The sequence below is a fragment of the Hevea brasiliensis genome, chromosome 7 (assembly GCF_030052815.1).
Source record: "Hevea brasiliensis isolate MT/VB/25A 57/8 chromosome 7, ASM3005281v1, whole genome shotgun sequence".
Lineage (NCBI taxonomy): Eukaryota > Viridiplantae > Streptophyta > Magnoliopsida > Malpighiales > Euphorbiaceae > Hevea > Hevea brasiliensis.
Window position 1 is genome coordinate 58,769,806 of NC_079499.1, and position 18,854 is coordinate 58,788,659.

The following is an 18,854-nucleotide window of genomic DNA, read 5'->3' on the forward strand; positions in this document are numbered from 1 at the left end:
CAACTTGTAAAAATGGTAAATTGCACTATATTGGCAGCATATTGAGATATAAATTGTGACATATTGATGCTAGAAACAACTTATCCGTATTACTTAAAAAGGTCAACATATGCATTGACTTGTGAATTATATAATAGTTAGTAAACTCCAAAAATTAAAGAATTAGACAATTAATTTATAATGTGCCCTAGTTTGCCTAGTTGACTAGTATGGATAGGTTGGCATGCCAATAGGATTCTGACAGCTGTTCTGTAAATGGCTTCATGCCATACTGTATTTTTACGGCTTATTATGCAAGATCAGTGACTTTAATAGCCTACGGCTATACATATTGTGTATTTATTCTTGGCTTATCGCCAGATTGACTATATGGCTTCTTAGCCACACTATTTGCACACCGGGAGACACTTTGTGACCGATGGTGTGACGGCCCGAGGTACTAGGTACCCAGTGCCAGTATATCCATTTATCCATGCCGTCAAGATATAGGCTACACGGGCAGTAATTCAAGTACTATTAAATTCAAATACCTAAATCCAGTCTACTGACATACAGCACCACCAAAAATTTGTAACCACTTTATTTACTTTATTTTAGTGTATATTCCTTTATATTTGGCACCATTAAGCAAAATTGCTTAGCGCGTTGCTTTTGTAACGCGTAGGTATTAGAGATACAGCTGGGGAGCCCAGCAGACCTACGACCGGGTGAGACATGAGATTTGCACAGGAGTCCAGAGTCATCTGCACTGCATTGCATACAAGGTAGGACTTAGGATATCTTGTATTTTGTACTTTTATTGTATATTTGAAATTCAGCCCTGTATTTTGTAATGTTATGAAAGCTCTAAAGTTTGTAATATTTTGTACATATTAAATGACATGGAAATTTTCTATATATATTTAAATTATTATAGACTGTATTATGGAACTGTTTAATGACTGTAAAAGTCTATTGACTTTACTGAGAAATAGAGACTGTTAAATATTTGAGATTTTGATATCATCATATTAAACTGTTTTCAACAAGTTTGGAAGGACAGTTTGTCCTAAATATAGACGGTGTAACACCCCTATGTTCGGTAGTGCGTTCTACTGTTCCGGTGACCAGTGTTATCCGGACAGCTATGATGCCTAGAACTACACTTCGTTATGAGTGAGGAGACATAAAATAATGAAATACAAGAAAAGAAAATACAAGAAAAACAAAGGAAAAATAATAGCAAAGAAATGTAACCAAGTTAAGCGAGCCGAGAACCCTAGCGATGGTGATCGACTCAGAAGTCACGCTTGGACCGTTGACTAGCTCCTCGGATCATGGAACCCTGGAAAATATTTATAGGACTTAAAGAGACATCAATTGAAGTATAAATATCATTAGAAATATTAAATAAAAATTAAATAATTAGTACAAAGAAAAGTGAGAAATCGAAAAACAGACAAAACCCGGTGTTACCGAAAAATCTGAAATGCAATCCGAATAGGGGCATTATGGTCATTTGACATCCCAAATTGTCTTTTGACCTAAATGTCCATTAAAAATAAATAATATTACACTTAGAAAATATATTGAAAAATTAATTTGGTGGTACCTAAAGTAAATAGCAAAAAAATTATGGGTTTAATGTGGAATAAAGGAAAATTTAACATATAAAATGAATTACTTTGTGAAAGTGGACCACTATAGAATAAATTAAACATTAAATGGCAGGTGTAAGTCCATTATACAATTTGAAATCTTCATCTTCTCCATTTCCCTCAACCATGCCGAAATGAAGAAAGTGAGAACCTCCATTGCCGTTTTGCTTAAACCTTCATTCACTCCTTCATTTCACCTCTAAACACCTAGGTTTCTTCATCAAAGTTTATCTCCACATCATAAGGAAGAGTTTGATAGCGAAATCAAGAAGTTTAGTGAAGGTTTAACAAGTCCTAACAATAAGTAAGTTTGTATTTTTGAATATTGCTTTGTTAAACTTTGTATACATGTTATGGGTGTGTGCTTTGTGAAGGAATTTTTAAGTTTTGAGGAGTTCTTGATATATCCAGTTTGGACAGCCATGGAGTTGTATATTTGATGATTTATTCTTACATTTATTTAATGGGAAATTATGTTGAGTAGGGTGATTTAATGTCCTAGTAAGTTAATTCCACATGTATATGGTGATTGTGCACTTGAAATGGAAGTTGACGAATTGTGGGAAACTTTGGCATTGTGAAGCTTTCGGCAGCCTTGGGACTCCTTAATGAATGTTTGAATTCATGAAGATGTTGGATGAATTGTGATATTGAGGGCTGATGAACATGTATGTAAATTGGTTGTGGAAATTGTATGTAATAATTAGGAGTTTTATGTGTATCTATTGTTGTATTTGGACTTTGTGAGTTAGGACTTCATTTGGTGTATTAAGGATGTTTGTATTCTGCCCAAAGTAACTTTAAGGTGAAGTAGTAAATGGTTTTGGTAATGTACCAAATCAGAATTGGTAAAGGAAGTGGACTTAGAGTAAGGTAAATGTGTAATCGATACATGTATAAGCAATGTAATTAAGGACAGCATGCATTTTAGCTATAACTCTAAATATGTAACTCCAATTGGTATGAGACTAATTGGAGGTGAAACTAGGCACAAAATGTGCCAACTTTCATGAAGGAAACATACCAAAATTCTGCTTGCAAGGTAGCTTGAAAAATGACCAAATCCGGATTAAGTGCAAGTGAGGCCTGAAAACTGACCATTTGGGCAGCAGTTAGTGTTTAGGCCATAACTCACTCAAACCAGGTCCAATTGACCTGAAATTTTAACCATGAATATTTAAGGTCCATATCTACAAGTCTTATGAAGACACCAAAGCCCAGAAATGACCATAAGCAAGTCAAACAGCTTGCAAAAGTTCGGGTCCAAAAACTAACCGAACCAAAGTTGACCAAAATTGACCTAAAATGACCTAATTTGATGCCATTGGACCAGCAATAGTAAAATGACCATAACTTGGCCTACATAACTCAGAATGACCTAAAATTTTGCCCTGCATTCCATAAGACATAGATCTACAAGTTTTTAGTTTTGACCGAAACCCGAAAACCGAGGGAACTAGGTCGTCCGGCTAGGTCAAACTAGTATCCCGGAATCTAGCAAGTTGCAATAAAATGCACTAAACAAGGAAATGAAATTGGTAATATGTACCAACCCTAAAAGACTATCGAATGTGACATATTAGTGACACTAAAACCTAATTTACCTAGAACGCATCGAGGGTCGATATATTAGGTGATTAAGCAAATAATAGCTTTCAGTGAATTACTTATCAAGCATTATCGATAGAGATAGTTTAATTTAGTACTGAAACACTTCAAATTGTGTTTCTCAGTTACCAAAGACTCAGGAAAAGGGAAGGAAACACTGAGTCCAAACCAAGAGACAGTTATCAGAGGTTTGTGCACAACAACTATTTCTCTTGAATTTTTCAATTGAAATGAATTACGACTATTTGTACATTATTGTTTTAAATTGTGGAAATGTGTTTGAATGGATATTTATTGCTTGAAAAGCATTGTAAATGGTTTGAAACTGTGAGAAATTGTTTGAATGATATTGATGGATACTTATTGATTGAAAAGTATTGGAAATGGTTTGAAACCACAGCTATCATGTATATTGATTTTATTCCTCACTAGCTTGTCTAGTGGGACGAATTGAATTCCCTCTCTGGCTGAAGTGTTGAGGTGTGTGCTGTTGAGGACGAATTGGATGAGTACTCATATTTTTGCTAGCTAGCTATGTTATTCCTCATTAGTCATCGACTTTTGGGACGAATTGAATACCTCATTAGCCATCGGCTTTTGGGACGAATTGAACTTTGGAACATGATTAAGCTGTGTGTGATTTATTGATATGTATTGTGAGATTGTGAAATGAATTTAAACTCTTATTGACATATACTGTCTTTTGAATTCAACCATGATCTGACTTATTGAAATTTATTGTGATATTGAGAAATGGAGTTTAAATTCTTGTTGACAATTACTGTCTTGAAATTAACTATGGTTTTAAGTATCCACTATTTATATGATTTATGAATTGTGATTTAAATTGTATTTGGTTAATGTTGTGCACCACTGAGACATTGTCTCAGCGATAGCTTTTTATTGCTGTCGCAGGTAGACAGACAGACAGGGCAGCAGACTAGGCTGCTAGTACCTCCAGCGAGAGATTACCGGGTATAATGAGTATACCAACATTTTGCATTTTGTACTGTAATGTATGACCACTGTATGTACATATTGTTTTTGGTTTTGAGCAGTTGTAAATTCAAATTGTACATTGAAGTTGTAAAATAATTATGAGTTATTTTGGCTTGTAAAAATTGTATTATATTTCTTTTATCTCAGTCTTTGAAAATCACTGTGGATTTGAGTTGAGAAATATGTTGTGTTGAGAAATATGTTGGAGTTGAGATTTGGAAAAATATTGAAGTGCTTTTTACAGGTTTTCTGAAGAACTGTTTTATCCAAAATACAGATGGCACTCTGCCAAAATTTTTACAGAAATTCCAAATAATTCAAATGTATCAGTTCTATCACTTCAATTCAAAAAGGTTTTTAATACCTGTAAATAGTGCTTACCACTATTAAAGAAGTAAGAAAAGTTTTTAAAATCCCTTGTAGTGTATTTATGGGTGATCAGTAGACGGAGTTGGTAATTCATTAGATATACTACGGGATCATGTTATGCCTTACAAAGGGATAGGGTGTGACATGTTTTAGTGGTATCAGAGAAAAGTTTTTAAATTTTGTTTCACCTATTATTTGAATATTCTTTCTTCATAGTACAACTGCTCAATATCATTGTTGATACATACAGTACATTACATTATGAATATGCACTAACGGGAGGAAATCTCCTTGTGTTATTGGTTCAGGAGATCTAAAACACTCGCATTGACTATGGAAGAGGGTGATCGTTCAGTCGATCAATCTATTGAGGCTGAGGTGCAAGGGGATGCCCCAGGCCTACATAATGTCAGTGGTTCAACACACCCACTGCGATCGCAGATTTCTGCTCGATTCGCTCGTGAGATGGTGCAATGTTCCAACAAATGGCTGGTAATGTGCCTACTCAAGTCCCAATACAAACACCAGTGGTACAACCACAATCTCCTACTAGGCAGTATGAAAAATTGATGAAGTATGGGGCTACAGAGTTCAAGGAGACAGTAGATCCTCTAGAGGCTGAACAGTGGTTAGAAAGGATGGATAGGGTATTCAAGAAACTGCATTGCACAGAGGAGCTCAGATTCGAATACTCTGTATCTTTGCTACAGGGGGATGCTTATGACTGGTGGAAAACCATTCCCCACGATGCAGTAGAACTGCGGTGCTAACATGGAATGACTTTCTCGGGAATTGAGAGAAATTATGTCCACGATGCTTATGTAGACCGGAAGTTACAAGAATTCCTAAGTCTAAAGCAGATCGATGGTGAGTATGAAAGAGAATTTTCCCGCCTGAGCCATTACACAGTAAGTTTACTTTCTACCAGCAGGAAGAGATGCAAGAGGTTTGAAACTGGCTTGAAGCCTAGTATCAGATTACAAGTAGTCGGCTTCAAACACACTAACTTCTCGAAACTTATTTCTCAAGCTCTAGAGTTAGAAAGAATTGAGTCTGAAGCTGCTCCTGAGAATAAGAAATCAGAGAAGACAGAGAAAGAGGGAAAATCAGTAGAACAGAGTTCCAGTGGTCCTACTGGAAAGAGGAAGAACTATGGAGGACACAGCAAAGGTGGCAAGAAATCTGGTAGGGGAAGATATTCAGGACAGAAGCCTCCCCTATCTGGTCAGCAGAGTACCAGAGGTTCCTACCCTCCCCGCCAATGTGAGACATATGGAAGAAATCATGGTGGGATCTGCTACAAGGCTATTGGAGCCTGTTATAACTGTGAAGGCACAGGACACTTTGCCAAGAACTGCACCAATAGTCGCAGAGTTGGACCACCCCCTACTACTGCAGAAGGGTCAGTTCAGATCCCTGTCACTAGAAGTTCACAACCACCCAGCAGAGGTAGAGGCAGGGGTAGAGGTAGCCCAGCAGGCAGCCAAGGCACAGTGAAACAATCAGTGCAAGACAGTGCTCCAGTCAGAATGTATGCGATGAGACAGAGGGAAGAGGCCGAGACATCTGATGTTGTGGCTGGTACCTTCTCAACTTTTAATCAGAATGTGTTTGTGTTATTTGACCCGGGTTCTACCCATTCTTATGTGAGTGCTAGCATCATTGATTGCATTGTTGTTCCATGTACAAAAATGGACTTTGAGGTGCTAGTAACAAGTCCGTTAGGATAGGAGGTCAGGGTTAATAGAATGTATAGAGATTGTCCTTTGGTGATCCAAGGACACACTTTTTTGTCTAATTTCATTGAAATTCCCTTCAGAGATTATGATATCATCTTGGGCATGGATTGGTTAGCTAGGCATCATGCCATGATTGACTCTAGGCTGAAGATAGTCACTCTTGGTCTCCCTCAGTACAGTAATGAGGTAATACAAGGGGAGAGGCAGCTATTGCCATCAAACATCATTTCGGCTGCACTAGCTAGAAAAATGATCAGAAAGGGGTGTGAAGCCTACTTGGCACATGTGGTAGACACCCAAGTGGGGAGTCCAGCATTGAAGGACATCCCTACAGTATATGACTTTCCAGATGTGTTTCCTGATGAATTGCCAGGATTACCTCCGGAAAGAGAAGTGCAGTTTGAAATTAATGTTATGCCTGGTGTGGAACCAATCTCCATAGCGCCATACAGAATGGCACCAGCAGAGTTGAAGGAGTTGAAGATACAATTGCAAGAATTACTTGAAAAGGGCTTCATCCGCCCTAGTGTGCCACCTTGGGGAGCACCAGTGTTGTTTGTTAAGAAGAAGGATGGTACTCTCCGCTTATGCATAGACTACCGACAGTTGAATAAGGTGACAATAAAGAACAGATATCCATTGCCTCGCATTGATGATCTGTTTGATCAGTTGAAGGGTGCAGCTGTATTCTCCAAAATTGATTTGCGATCTGGTTATTATCAGTTGAAGGTGCAAGAGCAGAGTATTCCAAAAGCGCTGAGAACTCGGTATGGCCACTATGAGTTTCTAGTAATGCCATTCGGGTTAACAAATGCTCCAGCTGCTTTTATGGATCTGATGAACACTATCTTCAGACCATATCTTGATCAATTTGTGGTGGTGTTTATTGATGACAATTTGATACATTCAAGGAATGCAGAGGAGCATGACAGACATCTGCGGATTGTACTGCAGACTTTAAGGGAGAAACAGCTATAAGCCAAATTGTCGAAATGTGAATTTTAGCTGAAAGAAATCTCCTTTTTGGGACATGTTGTGTCAGCTGAAGGGATCAAGGTAGATTCCAGCAAGGTAGAAGCTATCCTTAATTGGAAGTCGCCTAGGAACATCATAGAAATTCGCAGTTTTCTGGGTCTAGCTGGATATTATCGTCGGTTTGTGAAGGGGTTTTCTATGTTATCTTCTCCATTGACCAAACTGCTTCGGAAAGATGTAAAATTTCAGTGGACTGATAAATGCCAGCAAAGTTTTGATGAGTTGAAGAGGTGTTTGACTGAAGCTCCACTCCTCATTTTACCTACTCCGGGTAAAGAATACACAGTTTATAGTGATGCTTCTCACAATGGGTTAGGCTGTGTACTGATGCAAGATCGGAATGTCATTGCTTATGCATCACGCCAGCTGAAACCGCATGAGAGGAGCTACCCAACACATGATCTGGAGCTAGCAGCTATTGTTTTTGCTCTGAAGATCTAGAGACACTATTTGTATGGGGAGAAATGCTACATTTACACAGATCACAAGACCTTGAAGTACTTAGGCACCCAGAAGGAATTGAATTTGAGGCAAAGGAGATGGTTAGAACTCATTAAAGACTATGATTGCTTAATAGACTATCAGCCAGGGAAAGCAAATGTGGTGGCTGACGCCTTAAGTCGCAAGACTATGGCAAGTTTCAGAGTTTTTCCTTTGTCCATGGTATGTGAATTGAAAGCACAGCATGCCAATTTAGAGATTGATGATGAGGGACAGACAGTAGTTGCATGGCATGTACAGCCAGTGTTGATTGATCAGATCAGAATGGCTGCTCAGAGTGATGAAAAATATCAGAAGATACTGAAAGAAGTCCAGTAGGACAGAATGTGCATCCCTAGTGATGTGGAATTGAGACAAATCATTATGAAGGAAGCACATGAGTCTCCATTTGCTATGCAACCTATGTTAGTAGTATGCCCTAGAGCATATCATTTAGTATGTATCTTGTACATATTTTTATTAATGAAAGGCATTTTCACTTTTTCGTTTACATAATATATTTATGTGTAATAGAAAAGGTCCATTGATATTTTGTTAGAAATATTATTCTTAAGTTGTTAAGAATATGAGTGACAATATTTCTAGCACAATCATAAATAGGTTCACAATCGAGGATACTTCATAATAAGGACATGACTTATCCAGAAAGATTGTATTCATGTTTGTTCCCAAGTTATTTATATGAGATATAAATAAGATGGAATGGTGAGTCTCATGCCATATAACAAACATGATAGGCACTTATAAATGATAAGTAGGCCGAACCAGTGACACTTATGACAAGCACATGGAGTTTACTCTTGTCAATGTTTTGTCATAAATCATATCAGTGCATATAATCTTTAGACACGAGATAGCACGATTATCTTGTATATAGGTAGTTTGAGTTTGATCTGCTTTCATACTTGTACTATGTATGGGTATATGGGCATGTGTTGGCTCACCTAGTTATATATGGAGGTAGGTGTTGATCAAGATGGAATCTGTTCCTCTAAGTAAATAGAGATAAAATCCTATGTTCATTTAATTGTTCTTGATGTTTCAAGTTCTGGCCAGACAGATAGATTTATTGTAAAAGAGTTTATGATGAGAAAAATCTTTTAATCAAGAACTGGAATTAAAAGAGAACATAATATTCATAGCAAATAGAGTTTGACATAAACCATGACTCGGCTTGAGTTGGGATTTTGTATGAGAGAGATTCTAGTGCATGGTAACATATGATTATAGGTTCATTTAAGGTAAATCTTATTACTAATTGGGTGGCCATGGCATGCTATGCTAGGTGTTAACCATGGTCTATGAGGTTCATAAAATGATTTAGAGAAATCATTTATGGTAAGAAAGAGTTCGATGATATTAAGAGTTGATATCATGTCTCATTGCCAATTAGTGATGAGCTTAGTAAGTCACACACATACACAAGTTATCACCTATTTAAATATGATTTAATTAATTAATTAAAGAGTTTAATTGATTAATTAAATAGATTTGGTTTGCAATTAAATTGCAAAGTCCCTAGCATGACTTGAAACCAAATCTAGATTATTGGATGTGTAGTATAAATTAAATTTATATTTAAAGTGTTTAAATATGAATTTAATTGATGAGAAATTAATTAATAGAGATTAATTAATTAATTTATATTTGATATAAATTAATTAGAAGAAGAAAATAATTATTTTGGGTTAAGAACTCAAAATTAAGACACGAGGGCATTTTGGTCATTTCACGATTGTGACACGTGGCACCATGAGATGGTGACACATGGCATAACACATAAGCTTGCCAAATGTTTTTTAATCATGTAAGATGATTAAAATCAAGATTAAATATAGGTTTGACACTTGGCACAATGTGATTGGGTCACTTAAACCTAGAGCTAATCAAAAGGTGACATGTGGCTAGGGTTTAATGTGTTAACCTAGCTATTTAAGTGTGGTTATGAAAAGAAAACATAACCAGCAGCCTCTCCTCTCATATGTCACGCCACTTTGAGCCTCTCCAGCTATTTCTCTTCATCTCTCATCAATTCAAAGAGATTAGCCATCAATCTCTTGAATTAAGAACACTAGAAATTGTTTCTAGTGTCCTGTTTACATCTCTAATCTCTTAAAAGGCAGAACTTGAATTTCTAATTAATAGAAAAGGCTTTAGAAGCTGTTCAAGGGCTGCCATAGGTGTTCTTGGTGTGGACAAGCTAGAGGGACAACATCTGGTGTCCTGAAGACGAATCTCAAAGGCGCAGACACGCTGCAGCACATTAAGAGGTTAGTGTAATCGTTCTTGATTTAATCTAGGGTTTTAAAATTAATCTGATTAATTTTAAAATCTTAAATGGCAAATATAGATCTAAAAACATATTAAAAGAGTTTTAATATGTTGTTTATCATTGAAATCAAATAGATAAAAATAAATCTTGCATGGTGCATGTGACCCTAGGTGAAAATTTTTGAATTCAATGATATAATCTTGTGTTTTTCACGCTTCCGTTCCTTCAATTGGTATCAGAGCCACTATATTTTCCATTTAGATTATTGATTATATAATTTAATTGTGTGTTTGATCATGAGATCAAGAGATTCATTGCTGGTTGGATCATGAGGTGTGGCGGCACACATGGTGAAGCCACCATTGGTGGCGGCAACAATGGTTCCTTGGGTGGTTCAAGGTTTGGCTTTTAATTCTGCAATTGTTGTATGATCTAAGGCCTATTCTTTGACTAATTAAAGTGTTTAATTAGTTGTTTTAATCACACAATTAAATTATGATTCAAATCAGAATTTTAAAAATTGTTTGAATGTGATTCAAATCTGAATTTTAAAAGTTGTTTGAATGTGATTCAAATCTGAATTTTTTAAGTTGTTTGAATCATATTTAAATCTGATTTTTTAAAATTGATTCAATAAAATTCAAATCTGATTTTTTAAAAAATATTTGAATGTGATTCAAATCTGATTTTTTAAAAAATGTTTGAATGTGATTCAAATCTGAATTTTTGAAGTTGTTTGAATGTGATTCAAATCTGAATTTTTAAATTTGTTTGAATGAGATTCAAATCTGAATTTTTAAATTTATTTGAATCATATTCAAATCTGGATTTTTAAGTTGAATATGAGATATTCAATTTAATTTAAGTATGTATGTTTTATTTAATTATTAAATAGTGATATGCATGATGGATGATCATGGACTATAAAAGACCAATGTGATTGGATTTATTTCTTTTATGTTTCTTTGGGATTGTAAATTAATTAATTTATTTTAATTTATTTTGGGCATGTATTATTAAGTTTGTAATATTTTTGGGTTGTAATTTCATTTATTTAAGTTCTTGTAAATTCGCCTTGGTATGCCAAGGATTACTATGTAATATTGGATTGCAAGAAGTTCAAGGAGGTCAAGAGCATTGGTGGGACCAGTGGGAGGAATTCAAGATTAAGTGTTGATTATGTACTCCTTCAGCAACTCTTGTAAAATGAATGAATGAAATGCACCTAGGAATGCCCTGATTCAATTCTTGGTGGCTCGATTGAATCCCTTAGAAAGTCCATGATCATACCATATTTCTCTTATCCATGAATGCATGAGATGTATGGGAATGTATGCAATTATATGATATATGCATGCTAAATAGATAATGTGCAAAGTGAGACCTTAATAGTAATTAGGATGGCTATAAAATCTTCCAAACAAATGATTAAGTTGGAAATGGTATAATTAAAGTAATTATAACATAAGCCCTCCATTGGGGCAATTATTTTAAGAAATTTTAAATAGTTACATGAGATGCAATTAATTTAAGAGATTTTCTTAAGAATAATTGTTAAGCATGAGATGTTGTAAATATGTAAATGGTTTGGTGGCCAATATTGGATGTACCTGAGGACATTAAAATTATTTGCATAATTACTGGCTCAATGGGATCAGCTTAACTAATGCAAGATAAGTCAATAATGGATATACCTGAGATTTTGAGCATTAGGGGCTAGGTAAAGGATTGAACCTCACATGAGATGTGATGGGCAAGGAGTTGCTCACTTATAGTTTATTGTAATTCCAATAATGGATGTACCTGAGGATGATCAATAGAATTATAAGAATTCAATCACCCACTAGAAATCCATCCAACTAGGATTTCCGTTTTCTACTTTAGAAGTGTAGGATTCGCTAAGTTAGTGGGAGGACCAATTTGATTAAAAGACCATAATCATTTTGGTTAATTACATGATACATTTACTAATTAATCTGGTTATTTTCTGCGATTAATTTTACGATAAAAATGAGCACAAAACAACCACCACCATCCAATATCCTTGCAAGCATACTTGATCACAACAGTTGATAGGACCTAATCATGCGATTGGCTAAGAAATTTGAAACTTGTCCTGAGCCTTGAACATATAGGATATGTTCTAGACTCAAATGTTCCTGGTCCCTTACCTCCAGAGGCCACTCAAGAGGAACATGAAACTTTGGATAAGTGGAAGGAGCATAATATGAGACCTAAGTGTTACAGGCTTGCTTCTAAGAGTAATGACTTACAGAAGCAGCATGAAAACATGCAGAGTGCGAGTGAGATCCTCCTTCACCTACAAGATTTGTATGGTGAGCACAGCAGGAATGCTAGGTATGAGATATCTAGGCTATTCCGTATGAGGATGTCTGAGGGACAGAATGTTGGGGATCATGTCGACAAGATGATTGGTGATTGAGCGGTTGGAACATCTTGACTTCAACATGGGTTTCCAACTACAAACGGATTTGATCTTGATCCCTTCTGAGTCTTTTGGGAATTTTGTGACAAATTTCCATATGACTAAACAGAATGCACCTTAGCTGAATTACTCAACATCTTTGGTTATTGCCCAAAAGAATATGCCGAGCAATAAAGGAAAAGAGGTAGCTTTGGTTGCATCTTCTTCCACTGGAAAGTCCAACAAGAAGAAGGGCAATAAGAAAAAGAAACCTCAGTTCTGGTCCTTCAAGAAAATAGCTAAGCAGAAAAGGAAGACTAAAAGTGAAAAGGCAAAGGAAAGTGTTTCCACCGCCAGGAAAGTGTTTCCATTGCCAATAGGAAAGTGTTTCCATTGCGATGAAAGTGTTTCCATTGCCGAAGAAAGTGTTTCCAGCGGCGAGTATAGCAATCTAAAAGAATACAATGCCATGGTGAAAACCAACTCAAGTTTAAAATATATTTGGCACTTAAGGTTATGTCATGTTGCAGAAGATAGGATTGCAAAATTGGAGAAAATGGGGATTCTATCCTCATTGGGCTCTGAGCCTACTCCAACTTGTGAATCTTGCCTTCAAGGCAAAATGACTAGATCACCCTTTGTTGGACAAGGGCTAAGAGTGAAAATATTTTGGAACTAATACATAGTGATGTATGTGGTCCGTTTAAAGAAATGGCTAGAGGGCTTTCATTATTTTATTACCTTTCTTGATGATAAATCAAGGTTTGGGTATTTGTATTTGATGAAATACAAACATGAATCCTTTGAAAAATTTAAGGAATTTAAATCAAGTAGAAAATCAAACAGAAAAAGTATTAAAGCTCTTGATCGGATCGTGGAGGTGAATATTTGAAATCTTGAATTTGATGAATACTTGAGAGAGCATCGCATTGTTTCTCGGTGACTCCTCCAGAACGCCATACGGTGAATGGTGTATCTGAAAGGAGAAATCGTACCCTATTGGATATGGTACGTAGTATGATGAGCTATACTGATATGCCAATCTCCTTTTGGGGATTTGCATTAGAATCAGCTTTATATATTCTGAATAGGATTCCATCAAAATCAGTTTCCTCCACACCTTATGAGATATGGCATGGAAGAAAACCAAGTCTTAAGCATGTTAAGATTTGGGGTTGTCCAGCTTATATCAAAAAGCTGAACAACGATAAATTGGAGACCGGATCGTAAAGAGGTCGATTTGTTGGATATCAAAAGATAGTTTTGGATATTATTTTTATTTGCCTATTTCACAAAAGGTTGTGATAAGTAGAGATGCCACATTTCTTGAACAACAGTTTGTTCAAGAAGGAGGCAAAGGAAGGCAAATAGAGTTAGAATTGGAGAATTCTGACCAACCAACAAATCAGATGGATATAGATCCATCTAGTCAACCTATACCCATTGATGAAACATCTCTGACTATTCCTCGTAGAACAACCAAGGTATCTCACCCACCAGTGAGATATGGTTTTCTTCATGAAGAAGAACAAGAGTTGTCTACTCATGAAGAAGTAGATCATGGAGATGATCTACTTACCTATGAAGAAGCTATATCAGATATAGACTCTTCAAAATGGATTGATGCTATGAAATCCGAGATTGATTCCATGTATAAGAATCAAGTTTGGGATCTTGTTGACCCACGAAGGTAGTGTAGCTAGAGGGAACAAATGGGTTTTCAAGAAGAAAATTGGTTCTGATGGAAAGGGAGAGACCTATAAGGCAAGGCTAGTAGCGAAAGGGTTTCGCCAAAGGCAAGGAATAGATTATGCGGAGACTTTCTACTTTGTTGCCATGCTTAAATCAATTAGGATTTTATTAGCAATAGTGCATACTATGTTTATGAGATTTGTGAGATGGATGTCAAAAGCGACTTTTCTCAATGAATACATTGAAGAAAACATTTTCATGGAACAATCTAGGGATTTGAATCCCAAGATGGTTCCAAGGTATGCAAGCTAAAGCGATCCATTTATGGGTTGAAACAAGCTTGAGGAGTTGGAACATCCGCTTTGATGAAGCCATTAAATCTTTTGGTTTTATCAAAAATGAGGATGAGCCATGTGTATATAAGAAGGTTAGTGATAGTGCTATCACTTTCCTTGTCTTATATGTGGATGACATCTTGTTGATGGGTAATGATACAGGTATGTTGGCGACTATAAAGGTATGGTTGTCAAATACATTCTCCATGAAAGACTTAGGGAGGCAACCTATATTCTTGGGATTCGCATCTCTGAGAGATAGAGCGAAAGAATAATTGGTTTATCCCAAAGTCTATACTTGGAAAAGGTGTTAAAGAGGTTTAACATGCTTGATTCCAAGAGAGGATTGTTACCAGTGAGACATGGTATCCATCTTTCTAAAGAGATGTCTCCAAAGACACCAAGAAAGAGATAAGATGGCAGGATTCCATATGCTTGGCTATTGGAAGTTTAATGTATGCAATGTTGTGTACTAGGCGGATATCGCATATCTTTATTAGTTTGACTAGCGGTATCAATCCAATCGAGTTTGGAACATGGATAGTGTCAAGAATATCCTTAAGTACTTGAGAAGAACTAAGGATTTATTCTTGATTTATGGAGGTGGAGACTTGCAATTGGATGGTTATCACGATTCGATTTCCAATCGGATATCGATGATAGAAAGTCTACCTCTGGATATGTGTTCATTTGTAATGGAGGTGCGATCGGTTGGAAGAGTTCCAAGCGAGCATTTGCAGATTCCACTCGAAGGTTGAGTATATTCTTTGCATCGGATGCGGCAAAAGAAAAGGTTTGGATAAAGAAGTTCGTGTGAGAACTTACGGTAGTTCCTTCCATTGAGTCAGCGGTTCCACTACCTTTGTGACAATAATGGAGCGATCATCTGAGCTAAGGAACCAAGGTCTCACGAAATCCAAACACATAGAAAGGCGCTACCACATTATCGGAGAAATAGTTGGGCGGCGATGTAGCCATGCAGAAAATAGCATCGGTGAAAATCCAGGTGATCCATTCACTAAGCCTATGTTCTGACTCAGTTAGACCGACATCTTGAGAAGATAGGTCTAAGATATTGTAATGAATGGCTCTAGTGCTAGTGGGAGATTGTTAGTAGTATGCCTAGAGCATATCATTTAGTATGTATCTTGTACATATTTTTATTAATGAAAGGCATTTCCACTTTTCCGTTTACATAATATATTTATGTGTAATAGAAAAGGTCCATTGATATTTTGTTAGAAATATTATTCTTAAGTTGTTAAGAATATGAGTGACAATATTTCTAGCACAAAGTATCATAAATAGGTTCACAATCGAGGATACTTCATAATAAGGACATGACTTATCCAGAAAGATTGTATTCATGTTTGTTCCCAAGTTATTTATATGAGATATAAATAAGATGGAATGGTGAGTCTCATGCCATATAACAAACATGATAGGCACTTATAAATGATAAGTAGGTCGAACCGGTGACACTTATGACAAGCACATGGAGTTTACTCTTGTCAATGTTTTGTCATAAATCATATCGATGCATATAATCTTTAGACTGAGATAGCACAGTTATCTTGTATATAGGTAGTTTGAGTTTGATCTTGCTTTCATACTTGTACTATGTATGGGTATATGGGCATGTGTTGGCTCTGCTAGTTATATATGGAGGTAGGTGTTGATCAAGATGGAATCTGTTCCTCTAAGTAAATAGAGATAAAATCCTATGTTCATTTAATTGTTCTTGATGTTTCAAGTTCTGGCGGAGACAGATAGATTTATTTAGAAAAGAGTTTACGATGAGAAAAATCTTTTAATCAAGAAGCTGGAATTAAAAGAGAACATAATATTCATAGCAAATGGAGTTTGACATAAACCATGACTCCGGCTTGAGTTGGGATTTTATGTGAGAGATATTCTAGTGCATGTTAACATATGATTATAGGTTCATTTAAGGTAAATCTTATTACTAATTGGGTGGCCATGGCGTGCTATGCTAGGTGTTAACCATGGTCTATGAGGTTCATAAAATGATTTAGAGAAATCATTTATGGTAAGATAGAGTTCTGATGATATTAAGAGTAGATATCATGTCTCATTGCAAATTAGTGATGAGAATAGAAAGTCACACACATACACAATTTATCACCTATTTAAATATGATTTAATTAATTAATTAAAGAGTTTATTTGATTAATTAAATAGATTTGTTTTTAAATTAAATTTCAAAGTCACTAGCATGACTTGAAATCATATCTTGATTTTTGGATGTGTACTATAAATTAAATTTATATTTAAAGTGTTTAAATATGAATTTAATTGATGAGAAATTAATTAATAGAGATTAATTAATTAATTTATATTTGATATAAATTAATTAGAAGAAGAAAATAATTATTTTGGGTTAAGAACTCAAAATTAAGACACGAGGGCATTTTGGTCATTTCACGGTGTGACACGTGGTACCATGAGATGGTGACACATGGCATAACACATAAGCTTGCCAAATGTTTTTAATCATGTAAGATGATTAAAATCAAGATTAAATATAGGTTTGACACTTGGCACAATGTGATTGGGTCACTTAAACCTAGAGCTAATCAAAAGGTGACATGTGGCTAGGGTTTAATGTGTTAACCTAGCTATTTAAGTGTGGTTATGAAAAGAAAACATAACCAGCAGCCTCTCCTCTCATATGTCACGCCACTTTGAGCCTCTCCAGCTATTTCTCTTCATCTCTCATCAATTCAAAGAGATTAGCCATCAATCTCTTGAATTAAGAACACTAGAAATTGTTTCTAGTGTCCTGTTTACATCTCTAATCTCTTAAAAGGCAGAACTTGAATTTCTAATTAATAGAAAAGGCTTTAGAAGCTGTTCAAGGGCTGCCATAGGTGTTCTTGGTGTGGACAAGCTAGAGGGACAACATCCGTGTCACGAAGATGAATCTCAAAGCGCAGACATTTGCGGCACATCAAGAGGTTAGTGTAATCGTTCTTGATTTAATCTAGGGTTCTAAAATTAATCTGATTAATTTTAAAATCTTAAATGGCAAATACAGATCTAAAAACATATTAAAAGAGTTTTAATATGTTGTTTATCATTGAAATCAAATAGATAAAAATAAATCTTGCATGGTGCATGTGACCCTAGGTGAAAATTTTTGAATTCAATGATATAATCTTGTGTTTTTCACGCTTCCGTTCCTTCACCCTAGTGGAACTAAAATGTACAGAGGGCTAAAAGAGCATTACTGGTGGATGGGTATGAAGAGATATAGCTGAATTTGTTTCCAAATGCCTAACTTGTTAGCAAGTAAAGGCAGAACATCAAGTTCTAACTGGTTTGTTACACCCTTTGTCAGTACCAGAGTGGAAATGGGAACGAATAACTATGGATTTTGTTACAGGACTTCCAAGGACACAGAGTAGTCATGATGCAGTATGGGTTATAGTTGACAGATTGACCAAGTCTGCTCACTTTTTCCAGTTCGGATGGACTATAGCCTGGAAAGATTGGCCAGATTGTACATATATGAAATTATAAAATTGCATAGAGTGCCAGTATCAATTGTGTCTGACAGAGATCCTAGGTTCACTTCTAGATTCTGGGGCAGTCTTCAGAGAGCCCTAGGAACTAGATTGAACTTTAGCACAGCATTCCACCCACAGACAGATGGCCAGTCTGAGAGGGTTATTCAGATACTGGAGGATATGCTACGGGCTTGTGTGATTGAGTTTGAAGGTAGTCGGGATACACACTTGCTTTTGATTGAGTTTGCTTATAACAACAGCTACCAATCAAGCATTGGGATGCCTCCATATGAAGCATTGTATGGCAGGAAGTGCAGAACTCCCTTATGTTGGGATGAAGTAGGTGAAAGGAAGATGATTGGGCCAGAAATTGTTCAGCAGACAGAGGAAAGATCAGTTGATTAGAGATAGACTCAAGGCTGCATCGGACCGTCGAAGTCCTATGTTGATTTGAAAAGAAGAGATATTGAATATGCGATGGGTGATAAGGTATTCCTCAAAGTTTCTCCTTGGAAGAGGATTATGAGATTTGGCGAGAAAGGAAAGCGAGTCCTCGTTTCATCGGACCATATGAAGTTACGGAAAGAGTGGGTCCTTTGGCATATCGGTTGGCATTACCTCCGAGCTAGCAAGGATACAGTGTCTTCCATGTGTCCATGTTAAGGAGGTACAGATCGACCCATCTCATGTACTATCGATTGAAGAGATTGAG